Here is a 13,652-nt window from a genome sequence, read left to right on the forward strand (position 1 = left end):
CAACCGCATGATGATGATGATGAGGAGTAGGAGGAGGCAGCAGGATGTAACAGCATGAGGAGGAGGTAGAGGGGAGGAGGAGGAACAGGCGGCAGGAAGAGACAAGAGCAAGACGAGAAGGAAGAGAAGGAGGGGCAGGAGGAGGAGGAAGCAGGAGAGAACAGCATGACAAGGAGGACAAGGAGGAGGAGGAGGCGGATTAGGAGGAGGACGAGGGAGCAGTAGCAGACAACATAACGACATAGAAGGAGGAGGGGGAGGAGGAGGAGGAAGAGGAGGAGGAAGCAGAATGCAAGAGCATGACAAGGAGGTGGAAGCAGAGGAGAGGGAGTCATCAGGAGACCACATAGGACAAGGAGAAGGAGGCAGCAAGACACAAGAACATGAGGAGGAGGAGGAGGAAGAGGAGGACGATGAGGAGGACAAGGAGGAGGAGGCAGCAGGAGACAACAACATGAGGAGGAATTTGAGGAGGAAGAAGAGGAGTAGGACAAGGAGGTAGAAGTATCGGAGGAAAACTGTGTGACGAGGAAGAGGAGGAGGAGGAGGAGGAGGCAGCAGGAGACCAGAGCACGAGAAGGAGGAGGAGGAGGAGAAAGAGGAGAGGGAGGACAGCAGATGACAACAGCATGACAAGGAGGATGAGGAAAAGGTGAAAGAGGAGGAGGCAGCTGGAGCAAGGAGCATGAGGATGAAGAGGAGATAAAAGAGCAGGAGGAGGATTAGGACGAGGAGGACAATGAGGAACCGGAGGAGGTAGGAGGAAACAACAGCATGATGAGAAGGATATGGAGGAGGGGGAGGCAGCAGGAGAGAAGAGCAGGAGGAGGAGGAGGAGGAGGAGGAGGAGGAGGAGGAGGAGGAGGAGGAGGAGGCAGTAGGAGAGAACAGCATGACAAAGTTTTCTCTTCCTCTTCCTCCTGTTTTGCCCTATGCCTTCTCCTCCACTTCTTCATATTATTTCTGTTCCTACTCCTCCTCCTTGTCCTCTGCCTCCTCCTGCTCTTCCTCCTCCTTTCCTTCCTCCTCATCCTTCTGTTCCTCAGCTTCCTTCTTTTCTTCCTCTTCCTTCTGTTCCTCCTCCTCCATCTCTCCCTGATCTTAGTCTTATTCCTTTTCTTCTGCCTGTCCTTTCTGTTCTTCCTGCTCCTCCTTTTCCTCCCGTTCTTCCTGTTCCTTCTTTTCTTCATCCTCCCCCTCTCCCTCCTCTGTTGCCTGCTCCTCCTCTTCCTCCTTACTTCCTTTCTCCTCCTCTTCCTGTCATTCTTCCTCTTCCTTCTCCTCCTCCTTTCCCGCTTTCTCCTATGGTTCCTCAAGTTCCTGCTCCATTTAATTTATTCATCCTGTTCTTGTTCTGCCTCTTCCTTAATCCTCCCGTTCCTCCTAGTCCTCCTTTCTTCTGCTCTTCCTCCTCATCCTCCTCGTCATGCTTTTCTTCCTTTTCTTATTTTCCTCATTATGTTCGTCCTTCTCCTCCTCCTTTTCTGGTTAATCCTCCTTCTTCGATTTCATATCATCCCCCTTGCCTTGCTCCTCCTCCTGTTCACCTAGCGCTGCCTCCTTTTCCTCCAGTTCCTCCTCCTCCTCCCCATCCTCCTCCTCCCCTTTTCCCTCCTCTTCCTCCTCCTTCTCGTCTTTCTCCCCCTCCTCCTCTGCTTCCTCCTCGTCTTTCCTCCTCCTCCTCTTCTGCTTCCGGTTTTTCCCCTCCCCCTTCTCCTCTTCTTCTCCTCATGGTCTTCTTCCTCCTTCTCCTATTCTTCCTCTAGCTCTTCATCCTCCTTCATTTCTTTTTCCTACTGTTCTTCTTCCCCTTAATCTTTTTGTTCTTCCTCCTCCTGCTTCTTCTTCTTTTTTTGCTCCTGTTTGGTCTCCCTGTCCTCCTCCTCTTGCTTTTACTCCTCCTCTTTTTACTCCCCCTCCTCCTGCTCTTCCTCTTCATCCTGCTCCTCTTCCTGTGCTTAGTCCTCCTGCTCCTTCTCTTCTTCATCCTCCTCCCTCTTCTTCCTCACCGTTCTCTTCCTTATGATTCTCCCCCCACTCCTTCTACGCCTCCCTCTTCTCCTCTGACAATCCCTCCTCCTCTCTTCCTTCTTCCTGTTCCTCCTCCTCCTCTTCTTCCTCTTTCTCCAGCTCCTGTTCCTCCTCCGTCTCTTTCTTTTTGCTTCTCCTCTTCCTCCTCGTCCTCTTTCTCCTTCCCTTCTTCAGTCCCCTCCAGCTCCTCCTCCTCATGTTAAGCTAGTTCCTCCTCCTGTTTCTTCCTGATCCTACTCTTCCTCCTCCTCCTCGTCTTCCTCCTCTCCTTCCTCCTATTCTTCCTCCTCCTTGTCTTCCTCCCCCAATATTCCTCCTCTTCCTCTATCCTATCCTCCTCCTCCTCTTCTTCTTCTTGAAGAACTCCCCCTGTTCTTTGTGTTCTCCCCCCTTCCTCCTTTTTGTCCTCATGTTAGTACTCGTTCTCCTGCTCTTCCTGTCCCTCCTCTTGTTCTTTCTGTCTTCTGTCTCTTACTACTCCTATGTATTTTGTTCCTTCTCCAGTTCTTCTTCTGTCTTCTTCCTCCTCCTCCTCCTCCTCTTCATTCTCCTTTGTCCTCTTCATTTTTCTCCTCCTTCTCTTTCTCTTCCTCCTCCTGCTTTTCCTTCAACTACTCTTCCGCCTGTTCTTCTGTTCCTCCTCCTCCTCCTCCTCCTCCAGCTCGCCGTCTTTATCTTCCTCCTTCTCCACCTCCTATTCCGCCTCTGATCTCCTTTTTCCTTCTTCTCCTCCTCTTCTTTTCTCCTCCTCCTCCTCCTTTTCCTCCGACTCCTCCTCTGCCTCTTCTTCTTGTCCTCCTGTCCCTCCTTTTCCTTCTCCTCCTCTTCCCCCTCCTCCTCATATTCCTCTTCTTCTGCTTTTTCCTCCTCCTCTTTTACTGCTAATCCTTCTCTGCATCCTCCTTCTCCTGCTTTTCCTCCTCCTCCTCCTCCTCCTGGTCCTCCCCAATCTGCTCTATTTTCTTCTTTCTCCTCTTCTTCCTCCTCTTCTTCCACTGCTACCAACTCTTTGTCTTCCTTCTGGTCTTCCTCCTCTGGTCCTTCTTCCTCTTGTTCTTACTCCTCATCCTCCTATTATGCCTCCTCCTCCCGATGTTCTTCCTGTTCCTCTTCCTCCTCCTCCTGTTCTTCCTCACCCTGTTGCTTTTCCTCCTCATTTTCCAACTCTTCCTCCTCCTCCTCCTCTTCTTCCAATGCTTTTTTCTCAACCTTCTTCTCCTTTTTTCCTCTTCTTCCTCTTCCCCCTCATCCTCTTCCTCTTCTTCCTCTTCCTCTTCCTTCCTGCCTCTTCCTCTTTCTTCTCACCCTCCTCATCCTGTTTTCTTCTTCTTCCTCCTGTGCCTCCTGCTCTTCTTCATGATCTGCCTGCTCCTCCTCTTCCTCCTATGCCTTCTCTTCCTCCTCCACCTTTCCCTCCGGTTTCTCCTTAATCTCCTCGTCCTTTTCCTCCCATTCCTCCTCTCCATCTTCTTCCTCTTCCTGCTGTTCATTCTCCTCCTCCTATTCCTCTTTCTCTTCCGGGTCCTCAAAATATTCCTCCTTCCTCTTCTATTCCTCCTCCTCCTCCTGTTCCTCCTCCTCTTTCTCCTCCTTTTCTTTCCTCCCCCTCCTCCTCACTTTCTTCCTCTTCTTCCTCCTCCTCAGGTTCTTTCTCCTTTTACACCTCCTTTCCCTCCTCCTGCTCTTCCTTTTCCTTCTTCGTCTCCCCTTCCTACTGCCTCCTGCTGCCTCCTGCTCCTGTTTCCCCCTATTACTGCCTCCTCCTCCTCCTCCTCCTCCTCCTCCCCTTCTTGTTGCCTCCTATTCTTCCTGTGGTATCCTGTTGCCTCCTCCTCCTTTACCTCCTGCTCCTGCTGCCACCTGTTGCCTAATCCTCCTCCTCCTGTTGCCTCCATTTACCTCCTCGTCCTCTTCTTCCTTTCCCTTCCTCCTGTTGCATCCTGTTTCCTCCTGGTCCTCCTGTTGCCTTCTCCTCCTCCTCTTGCCTCATTTGGCCTCCACCTTCTCTTGCCTCCTCTGTCCTTCTGCTCCTCTTGCCTCTTGTTGCCTCCTATTGTCTCCTGTTGCCTCGTCTTGCCTCTTCCTCCTGTTCCCTAATCTCTCCTTCTCCTCCTTGTTTTGCTTCCTTCTTATTCTCCACCTTGCACTCCTTGTCTTACCTCCTGTTTCCTTCTGTCAACTGCTCCTCCTCCTCCTCCTCCTCCTGAATTCCAGTGGCCTCCTGTTCCCTTCTCCTCCTCTTCCTCCACATCCTCCTGTATACTCGATTCCCTCCTGTTGCCGCCTCCTCCTCCTCCTCCTCCTCCTCCTCCTCCTCCTCCTCCTGTGGCCTCTTGTTGCATCCATTTGCACCTTCCTCCACTTCCGGTTGCCTCCGATTACCTCCTACTGCCTCCAGTTGCCTCCTCCTTCATCCTGTAGACTCCTGTTGCTTCCCCCTCCTCCTCCTCCTCTTCCTTCTCCTTGTCATGCTGTTGTCCCTGGCTACCTTGTCCTCCTCCGTCTCCCCCTCTACTCCCTCTTCCACGTCCTCCTCCTCCTCCTCCTCCTCATGCTGTTCTCTCCTGCCTCCTCCTCCTCCGCCGCCTTCTCCTACTCCTCATCTTCCTCTTCATACTGTTGTCTCCTGCCTCTTCCTCCTCCTCCTCTGTCTCAGTCTCCTCCTCCTCCTCCTGCTCCCCCTCCTCCTCCTCCTCCTCCTCCTCCTCCTCTTCCTACCATTGTTTTCACCTGCCTCCTCCTCCTCATCTTCATGCTATTGTCTCCTGCTGATTACTCCTCCTCATCATCATCATACTGCTGTGTCCTGCTTCCTCCTCCTACTCCTTTCTTCTCCTTGTCAACATTGTCATGCTGTTCTCTCCTGATGCTCTCTCCTCCTCTTCCTCCTCCTCCTCCTCCCTATACTGTTCTTTCCTGCTGCCTCCTCCATCTCATGCTCTTCCTCCTCCACCTCCAGCTCCTCCTCCTTCCCATGCTATTGTCTCCTGCTGCCACCTCTTCCTTCTCCTCCTCCTCCTCCTCTCTCATGCTATTGTCTCCTACTGCCTCCACCTTATACTCCTCCTCCTCTTCCTCCTCATCTTCCCCTTTCCTCTTCCTTCTTCTCCTCCTCCTGTTTTCTATTCCTTGTCACCCAGTTGTTGTCTTCTGCTTCCTCCTTTTCATCCCTCTCCTCATCATGCTGTTGACTCCTGCTGCCTACTCCTCCTCCTCTTTCTCCACCTACTCCACCTCCTTCTCCTCCTCCTTGTCTTCCTTCTAGTCCTACTCTTCATAGTCAAGCTGTAGTCTCCTGTTGCCGCCTCCTCCTCCTCCTCTTCCCTTAACTCCTATTCCTCCTCATCCTCTTCCTCCTTCTCATTCTCCTCGTCCCTGTTTTCTCCTGCAGCTTCCTCCTCCTCTCCCTCCTCCCACTTCACTTTCTCATCCTCTTGTCTCCCGCAGCTTCCTCGTCCTCCTTCCCCTTCTTCTCTTCCTCATGCTGTTGTCTCTTTTGGCTTTCTCCTCCTCCTCCTCCTCCTCCTCCTCCTCCTCCTTCTCCTCCTCCTCATGCAGCTGACTCCTTCTGCCTCCTTCTCTTCCTTTTTCTCCTCCTGTGCCTTCTCCTCCTTGTCATGCTCTTGTTTCCTACTGCCTCCTAGTCCTCCTCCTCCTCCTCCTCTTCCTCCTCCTCCTCCTGTTTTCTATTCCTCATCTTTATACTGTTGTCTCCTGTCTTCTCCTTTTCCTCCTCCCCCTCATCATGCTGATGTCTCTTTCTGCCTCTTCCTCCTCCTCATTATGCTTATCTACTGCTGCCTCCCCTTGCTCATCATTATGCTCTTGTCTCTTTCTGCCTCCTCCTTCTCCTCCTCCTCGTCTCTCCTCTTGCCTCATGTTGTCTCTTCCTCCTCCTCATCTACTTGCCTCCTCTTCCTGTTTTTTCATCCCGTTTCCTGCTGTTGCCTCCTATTGGTTCTTATCACTTTTGCCTTCTCTGGCCAGTACCCCCTGCTTTCATCCCCTGGTAACGCACTTAGCATCACTAGCGCCATTTTATGATGCAGGCAGCCATTCTCTCTGATCGAGCAGGTCACATATTGGTTCCCTTCCCCTCATTATCAGACCCTGACGGTCCTGTGCACTGAGTAGACAAACCAAACACATTCCTTCTTGCTGCCCCTACCAGCCTCAGGGTTCCTGGCCTGCAGGCCAATTACTCCCTCCCTTAGCAGACTTAAGGTCCCAGGCACCCGGCCAAGCAGGTGGTGTTAATGACCTCGTCACAGAACAGGGAAGCGCAACAGCACACAGAGCAGTGTCTCTAAAATCAAGCCGTTACAAGTCCTAAGTGGGGAACTTGGACCCCAACTGCTGCAGCGGGAAAGTGAGCGCCGTGACCCTCTGGGGACCAGGGACGCCTCCACCATCATCTGCTTCCTCTGAGGATTGAGTGAGTGACTCCTATTCTTTTATGTGATTTCTGAGTCTAGATTATGATTGTTATATTGATACAGGAAACCATGTCTTAAGATTTGACCTGATCTGCCGAGGGTCTAGGTGATTAGAAATCCTAAGTTAAATTAGCATCCAGGTCATTAGAAATTAGAAGTCACCTTATAAATTCTTATCAATTGCACTACATTCATTCTGCTTGTAGAAATCCCGTGCTGTTCTAATCATCAATTCGGTGCTCTACTAACCATAGTATCCTGTTAAGAAATAAAGCTTAATTGTAACTACAATTTAGTGTCGTTATCATTCTACCAAGGGTCCCTAAAAGAACCTGTCTGTCCCCTTAGTGTCGGGTGACACGCTTGCACACAGTTCTCCACCACGTGCCACAGAAGAAGGTGGCTCTCGATAGCTGCTTGTGCTTCAGCACCTCGATCTTGACATCGTCTGTAAGGAGGAGGAACATCGTCACTGCCACAGCAGGCCAAATTTCCATGCAAGATACATAACAAAATTCTGGAGAAAAGGTCATTTATAGAAACAGCTCTTGGGAAGTCGCTTGTTCTGGGGGAGCTCAAGCTGTCCCCAAAACCTTTGGTGGCAATTGTCTACTTCTCCCAGCCCTTTCCAAGAAGCAGGGAGCACGCGACCCCCTGGACGTGGAGAGGGAAAGCAGAGGGTGGCCGCTGCCTTCTCACTGGGGATAATCACTGTGGGGAACGCAAGCTCCCGCAGCCATAACTCATCAATGTCCAGCTGGAAGATGGGTGTGTGAACCACAAGCACCTCTCATTTGCCATGGAATAGCTCCTGGACCGTAGCGAAGGTCCCGAGTCCTGCAACCAGGACACCCTGCCCAGGGAAAAGACAAAAAGGCATCCTTGGCACAGACCCAGCATCATCCCCTGTCTCTCTGCTTGGTCTCTCCACTCTGACCACAGGGAAGAGTGAAGCCCTCGGGGGTGCCGAATGCTTTCTCAGATGGGATCTGGACTTGGTTTCTCTCCTGGTTGGCCAAGAAGCTGCTCTGGGCACACAGGGTGGTCTCAGCGTGCTGCTGCAGTGCTCAGGGAGGGAGCTCTCAGGAGGACTGAATCCCTGCAGGGCGACGGCGACCAGGACACCAGCCCACCTTGTCCAGCTTCAGCTGTCCCAGGGTGTAATCAGACACAGCTCCCCACATAGCCACGATCTTTGGAAAGCAAGGCAAAGAGGTCTCAGGCTCCGAGCCAGCCAGCTCACAGACTCTCGACAAGCTCCTTGCGCTGGGCATGACAGATGCTGGTGGACACCAACAGCCCAGAAGAACATTGCCATGGCTGGGGAGCTGGGCTGTGCCCCCATTTCACACTGCCAGCTCCCAGAGAAAGCTGGCCCTGAATGGTGCCCCCTTTTGAGGAGACCGAGCCATGCCCACAGGAGACTAGGTGCTCAGGGCAGCCCCAGCACCAGGACCTGGCAGTCCTGGCAGCCACGTTGTCCCCCGAGCCCAGTGGGACCCTCAGGCAGAGCTCTTGTGGCAGCCCCAGCCATGTCCAGCCACCCCCACAGCTCAGCAATTACAGCTTTTGACAGCTGACAGCCCCAGTGAGACCCCTCAGGAAGAAGCTCCTGAAACCTTCACCCTTGGTGGAGAGCTGCAGGAGCGTGGGGTACAAGCAGCTCAGCTCCAAGTTGATGGCCACGGTGCAGCAGCCCTCCATCGTGCTTGCAGCTTGCCCTCACCTCAGCGAAAGGGATGCTCTTCACAGCTCCTCGCCCAAAACTCCTCTCCGACGTGCCGCTGCTGTCAGCAAGGGTCCTGCCTATCAGCGCGGGTCCCCCAGGGCAGCCCCGCTGCCTCCCGACCCTGCTCCTGGCTGTGCAGCAGCTTCAAAGGGCAGCAGTGGGGAGCCCCTGAGCAGTGGCCAGCAGCGCCCAGGCCTCGCCAGGAAGTGCCGGCACTGCTGCAGTGCTGGGGAGACCTCCCTGTGATGCAGTGCATCCCCTGTGACATCAGCCCACATCATTTGGAGGTCCATTATGACACCAGCAGGGAAATGGCACAGCTGGGGAGAGAGGCGAGAGATTTCCCCTCTTCTCCTGGGAAACAGTCACCCCCCTTTCTCCCCAGTCCTTTTCCAAAAATCCCGTCTGCCCCCTGCACCAACATGTCTCTGCTACTGGGAGCCCGTCCAGGCAGGTGGGCTTTGGCAGTTGCCTGCGGTCGGGCTGTTTTCAAGAGATGGGATCGAAAGCCTGGGGGGTAGAACAGCCCCTCCCATGTTACCAAACACTCTCTGCTTTGGCTTGCTCTCATGGTAGGGGTAGGACGTGCTTCACTGTCCTCGTTTTGGCTGGGATGGAGTGAATTTTCTTCATAGCAGCCCATATGGTGCTGTGTTTTGGATTTGTGACCAAAACAGTCCTGATAAAGCACGGATGTTTCAGCTATTGCTGAACAGTGCTTGCACAGCGTCAAGGGCTTCTCTGCTCCTCACTCTGACCCACCAGCGAGTAGGCTGGGGGTGGGCAAGAAGTTGCGAGGGGACACAGCTGGGACAGCTGACCCCAACAGACCAAAGGGATATTCCATACCATAGGACGTCGTGCTCAGCACTGAAAGCTGGGGGGAGAAGGAGCAAGGTGGGGGGCCACAGTGAAGAGGACAGACCTGGCAACACCCCTCCAGCCTGCTGCTGGCCTAGCAGCAGCTCCGGCTGAAGGGACCTTACCAACACCTGCCCAGCCTCCAGCCTGCTGCTGGCCTATCAGGGTCTGAGGAAGAAATGACCTCACAAGGAACTTCCAAGCCATTTGCATGCTGCTGGCCTATCACCTGCAGGGACAGAAGTGACCTCACAAGGAATAGCCAAGCCACGTGCCTGCTCTTACCCTATCAGCATCTCCGGCAGAAGAGACCTCACCAGCCCCCACCCCAGCCGTCACCTCGTTGCTGGCCCCTTGCCATCCCCCCAACCTGCCTCCCCTCTGCCCCTCCAGCTCTCGCCTCTCTGCGCTGTCGCTGGCAGGCACTGAGCACCTCAGTGCCAGCTGCTGCTCCTGACCAATCAGCTTCTTGCCACACCAGTGAGCTCACCACACACCAGCGATGCCACCTTCCACCCCAGCGCCCCCTTGCCTGACTCTGCCTGCCCCAGGGTCTAGCAAATGCAGCAGCCCCAGCATACGGGTGTACCTGATGGAAAAAAGGAAAAGTAAAAAGAAAAAAATCTTGGGGAACCTGGAGTTCTAGTTAAAATGACACCTCCTGCCCTAATCCACAAAGACCCTGACTGTGTTTGCTTTGTTCATATGGGGCGGAATAAAAAGGAAAAAGAAAAAGAAGCCAAGTCTATTATGCAGAACAGCTTCTGTTCCAAGTTTTTGTAACCTGTAGAAAGATGCAGAGGCAGATACTGTTGCAACTACCATTGTAGATGTAGCTACCATTTCAGATGTCATTTCTCCAGCGGTGTCTCTAATGCTATCTGCATCTGCAATGGTATCGGCAATGGCACGTGCATCTTCACAAGCATCTCCATCGGCAGCTGCATCGGAAATTGTGTTTGCATCTGCAATGGCATCTGCAACGGCAACTGCATCGGAAACGGCATGTGCCTGCCATTCCTGACAATGTTGAAGATGCAGACACCAAACCAATACAAGTGCAGATACAGACGCCATTTCAGACACTGCAGATGCAGATTCTGCTGCAGCTGCAGATACCGTTGCAGGAACCACTGCAGAGACCATTGCTGAGGCAAAGTCAGGTGCAGAGACCTTTGCAGACGCAGATGCCATTGCCGATGCAGTATCACTGAAGATGCAGAGGCCGTGGGAGACACTCACAGCATTACCAATGCCACTGCAGATGCAGACACCTTTGCAGCCGCAGACAGCATTGCAGATGCAGAGGCCATTGCAGATTTCATTGACAATGCCATGGCAGATAACACCCACAGATAGAATACCATTAGAAAAATACCCATTCAATTGCAGATGCAATGGCAGATGCAATGGCAGATGCAGACACAATACACCCACCGTTAGCGATACAAGTACAGTCACAGACAGAATTACACAGACAATTAAGAGACACAAGACGAGCCACAGACACGAGTACACATTCCGTTACACCTATAAATACAGACGCTGATCTCATTCCTGATAGGGGTACCGTTGCAGAGAGAGGAGCCGTTACACATCCAGGTAGCGATGCACATGCTGTTGAAGATACAGGGAGTATTGGCATCAGCACTGGTATCTGCAAGGGCATCAGCATCTTCAAGGGCATCTCCATTGGCAGTTCCATCTCAAACTGTACTTGCATCTGCAACGCCACCATCTGCTGCTGCGGTAGCTGCAGCCAGAGAGAGCAGTGAGAATATGTGAGAGAAACAGCTATGCAGACACCAAGGTCAGAGAAGAAGGAGGGGGAGGAGGTGCTCCAGGTGCCGCAGCAGAGATTCCCCTGCAGCCCATGGTGAAGGGGAATCATGGTCTTCACCATGGTGAAGACCCTGGTGAGGCAGGTTGTCCCCCTGCAGCCCATGGAGGTTAACGGTGGAGCAGATATCCACCTGCAGCCGGAGGAGGAGGACCCCACGCCGGAGCAGCTGGATTCCCGGAGGAGGCTGTGACCCCGTGGGAAGCCCACACTGGAGCAGGCTCCTGGTAGGACCTGTGGGCCTGTGGAGAGAGGAGCCCACGCTGGAGCAGTCTGTTCCTGAAGGACTGCACCCCATGGAAAGGACCCATGCTGGAGCAGTTTGTGAAGAACTGCAGCCCGTGGGAAGGACTCATATTGGAGAAGTCTGTGGAGAACTATCTCCCGTGGGAGGGACCCCACGCTGGAGCAGGGGAAGAGTGTGAGGCGTCCTCCCCCTGAGGAGGAAGGAGCAGCAGAAACAACGTGTGACCAACAGACCACAACCCCCATTCCCCGTCCCCCTGCGCCGCTGAGAGGGGAGGAGGTAGAGAAAAACGGGACTGAAGTTAAGCCCGGGAAGAAGGGAGGGGTGAGGGGAAGGTGTTTTAAGAGTTAGTTTTTATTTCTCATTACCCTACTCTGATTTGATTGGCAATAAATTAAACTAATTTCCCCAAGTCAAGCCTGTTTTGCCCGTGACGGTAATTGGTGAGTGATCTCTCCCTGTCCTTATCTCAACCCAGGAGCCTTCCGTTATATTTTCTCTCCCCTGTCCAGCTGAGGAGGGGAGGGATAGAGCGGCTTTGGTGGGCACCTGGCATCCAGCCAGGGTCAACCCACCACAGGCCCTTATCAATTACACATTATTTTATACTACTTGAAAACAGCCCAACCAATTTGTTAGGGAGAGATTTACTCCGCAAATTGCAGGCAAATTTAAACTCTTCCCCCAGGGCACCCAGCTCTGGATACCTTTCAAGAATTTATCTAAATTAGTTGCCGCATTACAGGAAGGCCCTAGAGACTTTGCCCTACCAAAAGAGCTGCAAAAACTCCCACCCCATATTCCTGGGTGGGATCCCACTGAAGTGGGACTCCTAAAATCCACAAAACCCGTTATCCTATGAACTAAAGAGGGTCCCCCACCTTCACTCAAACAATAGCCGTTATCTCATGAAGCCATTGAAGGGGTATCACCCCTATCCCAAAGCGTTTTATATCAAGGGATATTAAAAGAATGCCAACCACCATGTAAGACCCCTATTCTACCCATTAACAAAAACCTAAACCAGGCCTAGGCCTGGCTACCGATTTGTACAGGATCTAAGAAACATCAGCGACTGGGTAGAAATACCCCAGCCAATAGTGCCTCATCCATCAAGTATTATTACCTTAATCCCCCAAACTCGAAATTTTGGACTCTGATTTATGCGCAGCTTTTTTTAGCATCCCCATTCACCTGGATTCCCAATATATTTTTGCTTTACTTGGATGTCAGGGCAAGTTCCTGGGACCCGATCACCTCAAGGATTTGCAGGGTCACCCACTATTTTTCTCAGATATGGCTCAAAGATTTACAAGAGAGAAAACTTGCAGGGCAATCTGTACTAGTATAATATGTTGATGATTTCCTAATACCTAGTCCTGACTCCCATACGTGCAAAGTCAATACTCCAGCATTATTGACTGCGTTGGCTGATAAAGGTCATAAAGTTTCTCCTAATAAACTCCAATTTTGTAAATCACCAGTGGAATATTGAAGATATATCTTAGAAAAAGGAACTCGACTTTTAACCCCAAATCATGTCCAAGCAACCCAAACTCAACCCATGAGTTTTCTCACTTTTACCCTTCCAATTCTCTCCCCCATCCCACCAGGGGGGAGTGAGCGGCTGTATGGTGCTTAGTTGCCGGCTGAGGTTAAACCACAACACTGAGCAAGGCCCTGGGTGCGGGGCTTAGCACAGGCGGTGTGACCGAGGGCAGAGCCCAGGTGCCTGGCTGACGCCAGCGGCTCCCGTCACACAGCTCCCCCCTGCCCAGGGCTGTGGCTGGAGCACAGACAGACCCGCATTTTCAGAAAGACCTGCTGATCCAGAGCAAATCCAGGGCAGCTCCTCTCCTGTCCCTTCCCCTCCTGTCATATCTCCTCCTCTTCCCCCCGCTCCTCTCCCCTCCTTCCCTGAGCAGGCCCAGACCCCATGAGCGGACCGAGGGACGGCAGAGCTGTGCACACAGCTTGTGCTGCTGAGAGAACAGCTCCAGGCGCAATGGCCCTTCTTGAAGGCCGTCTCCCCACAGGCCCAGTGTCCCGGCTGGCTGCGGAGCGAGCTGCGGTGGCAGAGGGCAGGATGGGCACAGGGCGGCTCTGCGAGGAGAGGCCCAGGCTGCCCCTGCCCGCCTGGCAACAGCTGCGCCATTGGCCACGGCTGAGCCAATCAGCGGAGCCGGAGGTGGCCTGTCAGTCACAGCTGGCCTGGGGTGAGGCCGGAGGGGGCAGAGGCCAAGGGGCCTGAGGAGAAACAGGTGAGAGGTGGGCTGGGGGCAGCTGGGGCGAGGCAGGGAGCAGGGCCAGGGCCAGGCCGGGCCAGGACCAGGGGTGCTGCACGCACAGGAGCAGGTATCTCATTTTAGAGAGCAGCGTCATTTTTAGGATCCAGCCAGTCGCTTTTAGAGTCCAAGCCACATCTTGAGTGTCCAAACCCTCATTTTTGTGGTCCAAACCCCCAAAGAGTCCAAAGCTTTGGTTCTAGGGTTTGAAAGCCTCCTGTTG

The sequence above is a fragment of the Aptenodytes patagonicus genome, unplaced genomic scaffold (genome assembly GCF_965638725.1).
Source record: "Aptenodytes patagonicus unplaced genomic scaffold, bAptPat1.pri.cur scaffold_218, whole genome shotgun sequence".
Lineage (NCBI taxonomy): Eukaryota > Metazoa > Chordata > Aves > Sphenisciformes > Spheniscidae > Aptenodytes > Aptenodytes patagonicus.